Source organism: Sapajus apella, unplaced genomic scaffold (genome assembly GCF_009761245.1).
Source record: "Sapajus apella isolate SASKATOON/1434 unplaced genomic scaffold, GSC_monkey_1.0 scaffold12, whole genome shotgun sequence".
NCBI lineage: Eukaryota > Metazoa > Chordata > Mammalia > Primates > Cebidae > Sapajus > Sapajus apella.
In genome coordinates this window covers 19,988,961-20,001,555 of record NW_022436952.1, presented here as the reverse complement: position 1 = coordinate 20,001,555, position 12,595 = coordinate 19,988,961, and positions in this window count along the sequence as shown.

Genomic DNA, 12,595 nt, shown 5'->3' with positions numbered 1-12,595 from the left:
TATTTATATTGTATTTATAAAAGTACATATGTACATTTATAAATATTTATATTGTATTTATATAAGTACATATGTACATTTATAAATAAATATATAAGTACATTTAAATATATATTATGTATAGTAAATATATAGGAAGATATATTCTTTTAAGAAGTTTCTTTTAATTACAGCATAATATTCCACATGTGTATAAGATTATTTAAAATCTTATAGCTGCTCCATAAGATTCTATCACATTTCTAAGGCTTGACTATTACAAGCAATGCTTCAGTAAACAATCCTTGCACTAATTTTTCTGTGTTTGTGTGCAAATATTTACTGAGGATAGTTACTTAAAGTGGAATCTCTGACTGATAAGATATGTGCATTTTAATTTTACATGCTTCCAACAAAATTTACCCACTCCTGCTAGCAACGTATGGTACGCCTCATGACTCCATATTCTTCTTAGCAAGTGCTAACACTACTAAACATTTTCATTTTTATGAATCTGATGAATGAGATTGTTAAACTAAATTTGGCCCACAGTTGCCTCTGCACCTGGAGTCCTTATGTAATAAATTGCAACCCAGCTTGTTACACAAGTAAACTGAAAGCCTCGCCTACGAGTAGTCTCAGCCAATCACAGCAGCTGAGCTTCCCCAATCACAGGCTGCAAACCCGATCTGATCGTGTTCAACTTGGCAAACCCGGCGCTGTTACCAATCAAGCTTTCTTTGCCTCATTGGTGTTTTCTCTCCATAAATCCGCCTCCACGCGTGCATCCACATACAATAAGCATAAAAGTAGTATAAAAATCATAAATGAAAAGGCTGATATATAATTGCACAAAAAATTTAATGTTTTTTAACGCCTACACACGTTTTGGAAGTGAGCTTCCTGTACCTCCGGTTCTGAGGGGGTCTAATTCGAGAATTGCCCTTTGCTCAATTAAACTGCGTTAGACTTGATTTGTGTAAAGTTTTTACTCTAACAAGATATAAAATTGTGTTTTAGTTTGTAATTGATTTATTATGCCTCACTGTCCATTATTTCATTAATATTGAGTGTGAACAATGTTTAGCATGCTTAAATTCACTTCTGTTTGTTTTTTGCCCACTTTTCCTTCAGGATACTAGTTTTTACTGATATTTTAATAGATCTATGCTTACTCAGCATATTAGCCTTCATTTTGTTTCAGCTTATATTTTACTTTTAAGTATTCTTCTGATGTTTTGGACACTTAGAAATGGTAAGTTTTGTGCAGTTATATTCCTGCCTTTTTCTTTATGATTTTTGTAGTGCTTTTATACTGATTATGATTGGAAACGTGAATGAAGATATTTTCAGATGAGATGAAATTTTATTTAAAAAATCCACACTTATGGGGGTGGTGGCTCATGTCTTGAGCCCAGGAATTTGAGATCAGCCTGGGCAACATAGTGAGACCCCATCTCTGCAAAAAATACCAGTAGGTGGACATGGTGGTGTGCACCTGTAGTTTGAGCTGCTCAGGAGACAGAGGTAGGCGGATCGCTTGAACCTAAGATATCAAGGTTGTGATTGCACCACTGCACGCCAGCCTGGATGACAGACTGAAACCCTGTCTCAAAAAAGAATTCACAGTGTATAAGTCATATTCTTAAACATAATAGAAGGTAGAATTGTATGAAAAAGTTAATGGAAATAAGTAAAATAATTGCCTGGGCATTTTTTTTTTTTTTTGAGATGGAGTTTTCCTCTTGTTGCCCAGACGGGAGTGCAATGGTGCCATCTCAGCTCACTGCAACCTCCACCTCCCAGGTTCAAGCAATTCTCCTGCTTCAGCCTCCCGACTAGCTGAGATTGCAGGCATGCGCCACCACACCCGGTTAATTTTGTATTTTTGGTGGAGACATGGTTTCTTCATGTTGGTCAGGCTGGTATCAAACTCCTGACTTCAGGTAATCCACCTGCTTCGGCCTCCCAAAGCACTGGGATTACAGGCATGAGCCACTGCGCCCGACCCATGACCTGAATTTTTAACAACATATGTAATTTGCGTTAAGTCCCATATCATGAGCTTAGCTACTTACCTAGTGTATCCTTTTCTGGTACCAGGATAGCCCCGGTTCAGTGAACCCCAAAACAATGCTTTATTGCAAAGATTATTTATTTCTGGACATCATGTCAAAAACAATAATCTTTTTTTAAAGAACTGTTTGGTGACATTGTACATTTGAGTCACATATTCCTTTTAGTGTATAGATAACCAGCAATGTAAGATTATTCCAGGAATAATTAAACACAACTACAGTATAAAAACAAGTAAAATTATCATATGGTCCAACATAAACAAACATAAACATAATCAGCCTCTTTTAATAAGTGACATTTGAAGTTAGCACAGTGAACCTTCCTGATATTGCACAGAGTCATTATCCGACTGACATTTCCTGTGTGTAAATTCTACTCCATCTGTAATTGTCGGAATTGATTATTTAAGGCTCGGCCAGATGATATACTTTTCTGGACCTGGCATGTGTTTGAGTGACTGCCTCCCAGGACATTATCCTTCATTCCGTGTGCATTAGTGTTCTGTGCCCTTCCAGGACAGGACACCTGGAAAGAAACCCAAGATTCATGGAACGGATTTGCATGGTGTGGTACCCAGCAGGAAGAAAACACAAACAGGCTACCGGACCATAATAGGTAAAAGTTAGAAGTAAACGATTGGTTTCCAGTGACTGGCATAAAAAACAGGGCAATAGAAATTCTCATCCACAGTTACGAAATATTAAAATAGCTCCAATCCCAAGTCACTAAAAGCTACCCACATGAAAGACACTTTGTGATTCCATGGTTGAAAACAAGCTCTAACACCAATGGGAATCTTTACAGCAAAGCTGGCCTGTCATTAATCAGCTAAGGGCTAGGGGTTCAAATGTTTTCTCCTGTATCTTTATATGAGACAGTCTTATTATCTTATTTCAACTGCTTCTTTGACTGAAGATTATTTTCTCAATTTTCCCTGTGGCTGTTGGAATAATGTCATCACTTTTGCTTAGTGGAGAATTCTTTTTTGTATCCAGTCACAGAAGCTCTCCTATTTCCAGATGTAGAGAGGACAGATCATTTTGAAACACATATGGTGTCATGTGCTCTGCGTGGGCTGTTTTTTGTTTTGTTTTGTTTTGTTTTTTGAGATGGAGTTTCACTCTTGTTACCCAGGCTAGAGTGCAGTGGCATGATCTCGGCTCACCGCAACCTCCGCTTCCTAGGTTCAAGCAATTCTCCTGCCTCAGCCTCCTGAGTAGCTGGGACTACAGGTGCATGCCACCATGCCCAGCTAATTTTTGTATTTTTAGTAGAGATGGGGTTTCACTTTGTTGACCAAGATGGTCTCGATCTCTTGACCTCGTGATCCACCCGCCTCGGCCTCCCAAAGTGCTGGGATTATAGGCGTGAGCCACTGCCCCCGCCCAGTGGGCTGTGTTTTTAATGCAATTTGTTATTTAATCCTCACAACAGCTCTGCCAGTTTGATGTTATCGTCCACAATTTTCACTGACTGGGCGACTTAGATGCAGAAAGGCCACAATTACTCAGTTTGTATGTGATCAAATTCTTGTCTGTTGGACAGTAAACTACTTTTACTTTTTACCATTACACTCTTATTGTACCTGCTTGATACTCTCATTAAAAAATGCATATAGCCGAGTGATCTCAGCCAAACCACATTTTCTTTCTGGCATACTTTATAGTGCATAAAATGAGAGGAACAAAGGAAATAAGTATAAGCATTTAACCTAATTTTTCTTTCAAATATTTGTTAAGTATATATGATGCACTGAGAATCAAAATACTAAATAAAAAATTGGCATTTTGTTAGCAATAAAATTTACACAAACATCCAAGAGTTAATAAGAAATGGTAGTGGGGATGGGCACGGTGGCCCACGCCTGTAATCCCAGCACTTTGGGAGGCCGAGATGGGTAGCTCACAAGGTCAGGAGTTCAAGACCAGCCTGGCCAGCATGATGAAAATGTCGTCTCTACTAAAAGCACAAAAATTAGCCGTGCGTGATGGTGGGTGCCTGTAACCCCAGCTACTTAGGAGGCTGAGGCAGGAGAATCACTTGAAACTGGAAGTTGGAGGTTGCAGTGAGCCAAGATAGCACCACTGCACTCCAGCCTGGGCAACAAGAGCAAAATTGGCTCAAAAAAAAAAAAATGTGCTAGTGAAAGCACTATCACTCTATCAATCAAATTGACATAATTAACATTTATAAAATATTCCATCCCCAAACAGCAGAATACACATTTCTCTCTAGCTCACATGGAACAATCATTAAACTAAACCGAATATTAAGACATAAAACACACTTTTATACATTTAAAATAATAGAAATCTTACAACATATGTTCTTACACCGCAATGAACTTGAACCAGAAATCATGAACAGAAAGAAAGGAACATACTCAGGTTTTTGGAGATTAGACAACAGGCTTCTAAATAGTATGTGGATCAAAAAGAAGTCTCCATATACATTTAGAAAACATTTTGAACCAAATAAAAATGAAAATACAACTTATCAAAACTTGTGGTATGCAGTAAAAACAGTGTTTAGAGGGAAATTTATAGAATTAAATGCATATGTTAGAAAAAGAAGATCTAAAACCAATAATCCAATCTTATACCTTATGAATCTAGAGAAAGAAAAGTGATTTGAGCCTAAAGCGAACATAAAGAAAGAAAAAATAGTTAAGTGAGGGTAGGGGGCGGTATGAGAGTTGAAAAATCACCTGTGTGGTACGATGTTCATTATTTGGGTGATGGGTACACCAGAAGCCCAATCTTTACCAGTACACAATATGCCCACGTAACAAACATGCACATGTACCCCCTGAATCCAAAATAGAATAAAATTTAAAGATTTTAGATTAAAAATCAATAAAATTTAAAACAAAAACTCAATAGAGAAAACCAGTGAAACCAAAAGCTGTTTCAAAAGATTCATAAAACTGATAAACTTCTAGCCAGGCTTACCAAGGTTAAAAGAGGAAATTAAAGACGGTCCATCATTACTAATCCCATCAACAAAAGGAATTATAATATTCTACTGGATTTAAGGAATGGCTTAACCTTTTAAGAGAAGAAAGAGCTGCTAACAAGATGGTCATTTTATTAACAGATGGATGATGCTGGATGGGAGGATGAAATCATTTTCAGAAGAATGTGTCACATTTCAGGAAGAGCCAGTAGATTGCGTGGAACCATCAGCTACTGGACACGCGAGAAACGAAGGAGCGTGATGCACCCAGGTCAGAATTGGTGGAAACTGTGCAACCATAGGGCTATGCCACTCCCCTAAATGACAAATGGTCAGTGGTACAAATGCCAGCTACAAAATGAAAGTAGCTGGTGCTTCTCAGTGGCTTGGAAGTACGTTTTCCTTAGCACCTTCCAGTCCCCTCAAATGAACAAGGAATCAGTGTAAAAATAATGAACTTTCTATTCATGTGCAGTTTTAAGGAAGGTTTCTAGACAAATCCTTCCCCCAAAATAAAAGGCTGACCCTAGCACCCTCCTATGTAGAAATTCTGAAGAAGCCACTGCAGCCAGTGAAATCAGGAATAACAAGGAACTTATTTCAGTATCCAAAGGAGTTTCCTGTGAGGATGGGTCACAGCTGCAGGAGCGTCTCAAAAATCACAGCCACCCACATAGACGACACAGCACCTCATCACGGTTCCGGCTGAGCGGAAGAATAATCACCTCCCCGGGGATGAGGAGTACAGGCCAGGCCCCAGCAGGAGTTCTGAGTGTCAGGGAGCTTGCTCGTGCTCTGTCACACTCAGAGCAAGGCTGCTTGGGGGTACAGGGAAAACAGAAAAGGAAGAGGGAAAATCTCAGTGGCCTGGACAGAGCACACAAGAATGCCAATTCCTGCCACAAACGAAAAGTGTGTATCAGATCCCAATTTCAAGTAATTTAATTATTATTATATTGTTCATTTTAAAGCTAAGAAAACAGACCAGAGCAATCACTTAATAATAGCTAATAAAGTCATATAACAATTAAGTGACAGAACTGATTAAGATTCTCTGAACTGAATTAAGATTCTCTGTCTCTATCACCATATGGACTTCCTACTATTAATTCATGGTGCCTAATCATCATTGTCAGCTGCTGCCTTCCCCAGCACCAAGTTTCTGCAGCCATCAAGCTGAAATTTACACTAGTTTCTAGTCATTCATGAGCAGGTGCATATTAACTTCTTTGGAGTTATTTCTAAAATGAGAGTAGAATTAATAATATCAACATTAGCAGTTGGGAATATGAAACAGTATTCATTAAACTAATTGTAAGTGAAGAATACTTCTACAATCTAAAAGGTTTATACATATATTTGGGTAAAAGATTCTGTAAAGATGCATAACTTGGGGGCATAAGAGATAGATGTAATAATGAGAATTGTAAATGAAGTCTTCATTGGAGAAACTTTAGTTTTTACAGAAAATAAAGAAGCTAGGAAGCCATTCACAGTTAGGGGATGGAAAAACCTAGATTATCTATTGTCATGAAATTCAGGGGCAGCAAAGTCTCAAAAGCTAATGGAAACTCAGTATTGTTAAAAGCCCAGTAAATTCAATGAAAGCAACGTAACTGAAAGTGGCTAGAAGAAAACCTTTGACGATCTTGATGAGAGAATAATCAAGGAAGTTATTGGAATGAACCCCAGACTGCATGGAATCAAAATTGGCTTGAGGTAAGTGTAGCAGATGGCATAAATGACACAAAATTTGGGGCAGGGACCACACACTATCTGCTTATGTATCTGGGCAATGAAAGGAAGAAACAGCAGTAGTAAAGGGAAGTAATAGTTTTCTTAATTGCTGATGAGATCTGTGCAGTAAAAGAGTAGAGATGTACAAAACAGACAGACTTAGCATTGGAAGCAAAACTCCCACATGCTGAGAATCAATGGGATCATGAGCATGACTAGGGGTGTGAGACAGTCACCTAGAGCTACGTTTTGATGAAGAATGAGATGGATAAAGTTACAGAGATGGTTTCTCTTACTAGAAAAAAACTTCAAGTTAGATTTCCTGTTGGGTAAATATTTCAGGAGTAAGCTCTATACCCGGGATCTCAAATTCAAATACCTTGTGAAGCCAAGAAGTTGATAGCATGACTGAGTTGATGTGACAGGCAATTACTTAAGAACCTTAAATTTCCTCTAAGTGATGTGCTCTCTCACATTTCCTTAAAGCACGCAACTTTCTTAGTTTATCTTCTATTTTCTAAATTTTAATAGAGGCATGGTCAGGGAGGAGGGTTTTCCTTTAGTGAGAAAATCAACATTCCACGTGTTCTCATAAATGCAACCGCCACTTGGTCTCAGAGTCAAAGATACAATATTGAGTCCAAGTGCAGGTAGAAAGTGTGTCCTAAAGAGGATGGCCACTAACCAGTTCCTGCTCAATTTCATCATGTGAGTGTGTGGGCCAGTAACTGTCAAATATTTTAAGAGAAGCCAGAACTCTACATGTTTATGTGAAATATCCTCATTTTCAATGTTGGCTCGACTGAAAAGCAAAACAAGGCTAGGTAGGCCATCTGGGTAGCAGACCTGCCCAAGCATCATCTCCGTCCTCTGCTGCACACATTCAATTAAACCTGTCATAGACCAGGAAAACCACTTTTGATACCTGAAAGTCAAAGTTACTTGTGGTTTTCTTTGGTTGCACTGATTAAAGGAAAGAGGGGAAAAATCCTTTAATGCCAAGTGAGCAATTTGGGATTAACGGTTTACCAGGACAATTACTAAATGGGAAAACAGAGCAAGAGGCTTAAGCTAAACAGATTCTGTAACAGTTGAGCAGTTGTTTGCTTGAGTTGGATAATAGTAAGGATTCTTATGGTCAAGGTAGGTTTTGCCTTACCTGCTATGGCAGAATTACATGATGTGGTCATCCAACAATGGGGTTTTGGTGAAATAAATTAGGGTGAAAGGCTGTGCAGACATTAAAAAATAACGATTTAGAAAAAGGTTTATTTATTTTGGAAAATTTTTTACACTGTATTGATTATTGTTCCAGACACTGTTATCAAAACTTTAAGTTTTAAAACAGATTAAAATATTATATACAGCATGATGCCATGGCTCCATACGTTATTATCATTATTTAAAAATTTTTTTTAAAACAAGATCTTTTTCCTAGTGGTGTCTTGTTTAGCTTCTGAGATGACATGAATTGACGCTATAGAAAGCTGTGACTCAGGATTGCAGAACTTTAGGAAATTTGGGGGTTATTTCATGATATCATTCACACCAAGGGAGCCAAGAAATATCCACATCTATGCTCATTTCAGAGACTATTTCACAAAGATGTTCCCAAAATCCACATTACAATACCCTTTCACTTTTCTCCCTTTGATTCTGTCTCCCTTCCTTTTTGATGGAGACTGCTGTTTGTCTTCAAATATCCATTGCTTTCATGATAGAATTTTAACTGAGGACCAGGATGCTCAAAAAAAAGGCAAAATTTCATCTTTTTTGGCAACTAGATGTAACATGTGACTTTGTTTTTTACCAGTGCGGTAAAAGAAAAAGGCAACTTTCAGAAGTTCTCCTTCAGGGCTGTGGTCCCATGACTGTGTCCTCTTGCTCTTTATAGTCTCTTTCTGCCTCTTCCTGCCTATGTGTGGATGCTGCCATCTTGAATTCAAAGGATAAGGGCTAGGCTCTATGGATGAGAAGGTTTCATGTGGAAGAATAAATCTGACAATACTTGAAGCAGATCTTCTAACTTTTCTGGACTGTATCCTCAGAGCCTAATTTCTTCCTAAGTAATATACCTCTCTTACTTACTCTAAAAATGGATATATTTGATGTGTGTGCTGGGATAAGGCCCTTCATGAACCACAACCCTGTCTTTACTATTTTAAACAACCAATGACTAGATTCCTTGATATCCCCATTTAAATTTCTAAAATACTAAGTTGATATATTGGGGAAGTAAGAACACCTACTCTCTAATTTTTTCACCAGAACTTTGCTTATGGTTTCAAGAACCAAAATTAATAATGCAACTAAAAATCTCTCAAGAGTCCTTCTAGAAAATATTTTCAGGTATTTATTCAAAGCTTTCCTGTGCATAGCTATGGCCATCTATTTTAGGTCTGTCCAGGTTTTTCTTGTTATAAAAATGGATGGGATGGCTTCTAAGCCCTTCCCTGTCAGGGCTAACACTGAAATTTCTAAGTCATTTTGAATTACTTATTTGTATCTCATGACCACTTTAATTTATGGCCTTATTAGTCTTTTTCCATGGCTTTCTAGGAGCTTCCTAACTGGTCATTCTTTCACAAGGCTCTTATATTTCCTGACATACAAAACCACACTTCCCATTATGCCATTCCTCTGCTCATCAGCTGTCAATGACCAGTAGTTGCCTACTTACAAAAATAAAACTTTTTTATTCTGACATTTAAGGCAGCTTACAGTTGCTTTGGTTTGAATGTGTCCCTCAAATTCTATGTATTAGAAATTGAATCCCCAAATTCACATGTAGATTGGAGGTAGGGCCAATGGAAAGTAATTAGAATTAGACAAGGTCATCAGGGCGGGCTCCCATAATAGGACTGATGGCTTTATAAGAAGAGGAGGAGAGACCTGAGCTGATGAGCATACTCTTGTCCTCTTGCCATGTGATACCTTCTGCCATGTTAGACAGCAAGAAGGTCCTCACCAGATGCTGGCCTTCCAAGTTAGGCACTTGAACTTCTAAGCCTCCAGGAAGTAAGAAGTGCATTTCTTTTCTTTGTAAATTACCCAGTCTGTGTTATTCTGTTATAGCAGTGTTAAACGAACTAAGACAGCAGTCTTTCCTCATAATTTGCCTTTGGCTACTTTCCAAGGAGAAGCTCATGATCCAGGTCAGGAATGCTGTGTCATTGCCCCTCCTATGTTAGCTATGTTCATGTTGGCTGGAATACTCAATATACTTTGCCCAAAAATTCCTACTTTTGTTTTAAGTATTGTCCAGTCCCATCTCCAAGAAGCATGTACCTACTACTCTGTGTGCCATATGTTTTTACATGGATGTAATTGATAATATTCCTGGAAGAAATCCCAGAAGTTTCTGGACTCATAGACAGATAAAGGGGCTTTCTCAAGGTTACATAACTAGTTGAAGTCATAACTAGGCTGACAACTCACTTCCCTTTTTCTTTCATAGCTTTTGGGTCTCCTAAAGCTGTGATTTGCAAACTCATTGGTATGCAATGAGTTTAAAAAAAGAAAAAAAGAAAAGATTCCTGGAGCCCATCTCCTGAGATTCTGACTTAGTATATGAGAATTGGTATTCAAGAGGCTAAATTTTGAGCAAAGAACTCTGATGTTGGTGATTGAAGAATTCACTCACTGTCAAACACTGTCATAGAGGATATTTGCAGAACATAGAATGGTGGTTGGCCTTCAAGGAATATCTGGGTAACTGGACTGGTAAAACATACTAAAGAAAGTGACTTCCACTTGACTGTATTAGGCTTATCCAGAAATGGCCAGGTGCAGTGGCTCACACCTATAATCCCAGCACTTTGGGAGGCTGAGGTGGGTGGATCACAAGGTCAAGAGTTTGAGATCAGCCTGGCCAACATGATGAAAACCACTCTCTACTAAAAATACAAAAATTAGCCAGGCACAGTGGCAGGTGCCTGTAACCCTAGCACTCAGGAGTCTGAGGCAGGAGAATTGTTGAACTGATGAGGCAGAGGTTGCAGTGAGCTGAGATTGTGCCACTCCACTCCAGGTCTGCCCTTGAACTTTTGGGCTTCCAACTACAAATAAAAATCTTGTTGGCTTATTTAAACATGATAACTATGCCATTAGTTATCAGAGAAACCGGAGAATAGCTTAAAATAATTCAATGTTGACACTCTAAATACATGTGTTTACTATTAAACATAAGAAAAACTAACCCAGCCTCAGCCTTTACTTAAGTAAAGGTGAAATATGTAATCATTAAGAAATTTGGGGAAATACTGAAAAATATTAAATAATTGCTATTATTACAACCACTGTGGAAAACATTGTAGATTCCTTAAAGAACTAAAAATAGATCTGCCGTTTGATCCAGCAATCCCACTACTGGGTATCTACCCAGAGAAAAAGAAGTCACTATACAAAAAAGATACTTACATACACGTTTATAGCAGCACAATTTGCAATTACAGAAATACAGAACCATCCCAAATGCCCTGCAATCAATGAGTGGATAAAGAAAATGTGGTATACGTGTATACCATGGAATGCTACTCAGCCATAAAAAGGAATGAAATAATGCCATTCACAGCAACGTGGATGGAATCGGGGACCATTACTGTAAATGAAGTAATTCTGGAATGGCAAATCAAACACTGTATGTTCTCACTCATAAGTGGTAGCTAAGCTATGGGGACACAAAAGTATAAGAATGTGGGCCGGGCGCGGTGGCTCAAGCCTGTAATCCCAGCACTTTGGGAGGCCGAGGCGGGTGGATCACGATGTCAAGAGATAGAGACCATCATGGTCAACATGGTGAAGCCCCGTCTCTACCAAAAATACAAAAAATTAGCTGGGCATGGTGGCGCGTGCCTGTAATCCCAGCTACTCAGGAGGCTGAGGCAGGAGAATTGCCTGAACCCAGGAGGCGGAGGTTGCAGTGAGCCGAGATCGCGCCATTGCACTCCAGCCTGGGTAACATGAGTGAAACTCCGTCTCAAAAAAAAAAAAAAAAAAAAAGAATGATACAATGGACTTTGGGGACTGAGAAGAACGGATGGGAGGGAGGTGAGGGAAAATGTCTACACGTTGGGTGTAGTGTACAGGGCTTGGGTAAATTATCACTAAAGGACTTATGCATGTAGCCAAACACCACCTATTCCCCCAAACTACTATTTATTAAACTTGCTCTATGATCATGCATGCTGGCTCCTTACATAGATTGTTTCCTTTATTCTTACAGCTTCTCTAAGCTGAAGAAAGTGAGGCTTAGAGAGGCTAAGTGGCTTGCCCAAAACACAGAGCAAGTGAACAATAGTACCAGGATTTAAACACTGCAGATCACATTCTGAAGCCTGTGCCCTTAAACACTAGACTCCCTCTTACAGAAATCCTGTTGTTTCTAAGCCTGTTGATCACAGGAAAACCTTCTTAGCATTTCTTGGAGTTCCTCACAGCCCTTCTTTTTTTTGTTTTGAGATGGAGTCACACTGTCGCCAGGCTGGAGTGCAGTGGCGCAGTATCCGCTCACTGCAACCTCTGCCTTTTGGGTTTAAGTGATTCCCCTGCCTCAACCTCCTAGGTAGCTGGGACTACAGATGCACATCACCATGCCCAGCTAATTTTCATATTTTTAGTAGAGACCAGGTTTCACCATATTGGCCAGGATGGTCTTGATCTCTTGACCTCGTGATCTTCCCGCCTCAGCCTCCCAAAGTGCTGGGATTACAGGTGTGAGCCACTGCGCCTGGCCCACAGCCCTTCTTAAGACATATGAATATAATACAGAAAAGTCTGGGCTTTGTAGGCAAAGTAAGTTGATTAAATTTCTGACTTTCACATTAACCTTGTGAGTTTGAGTAAG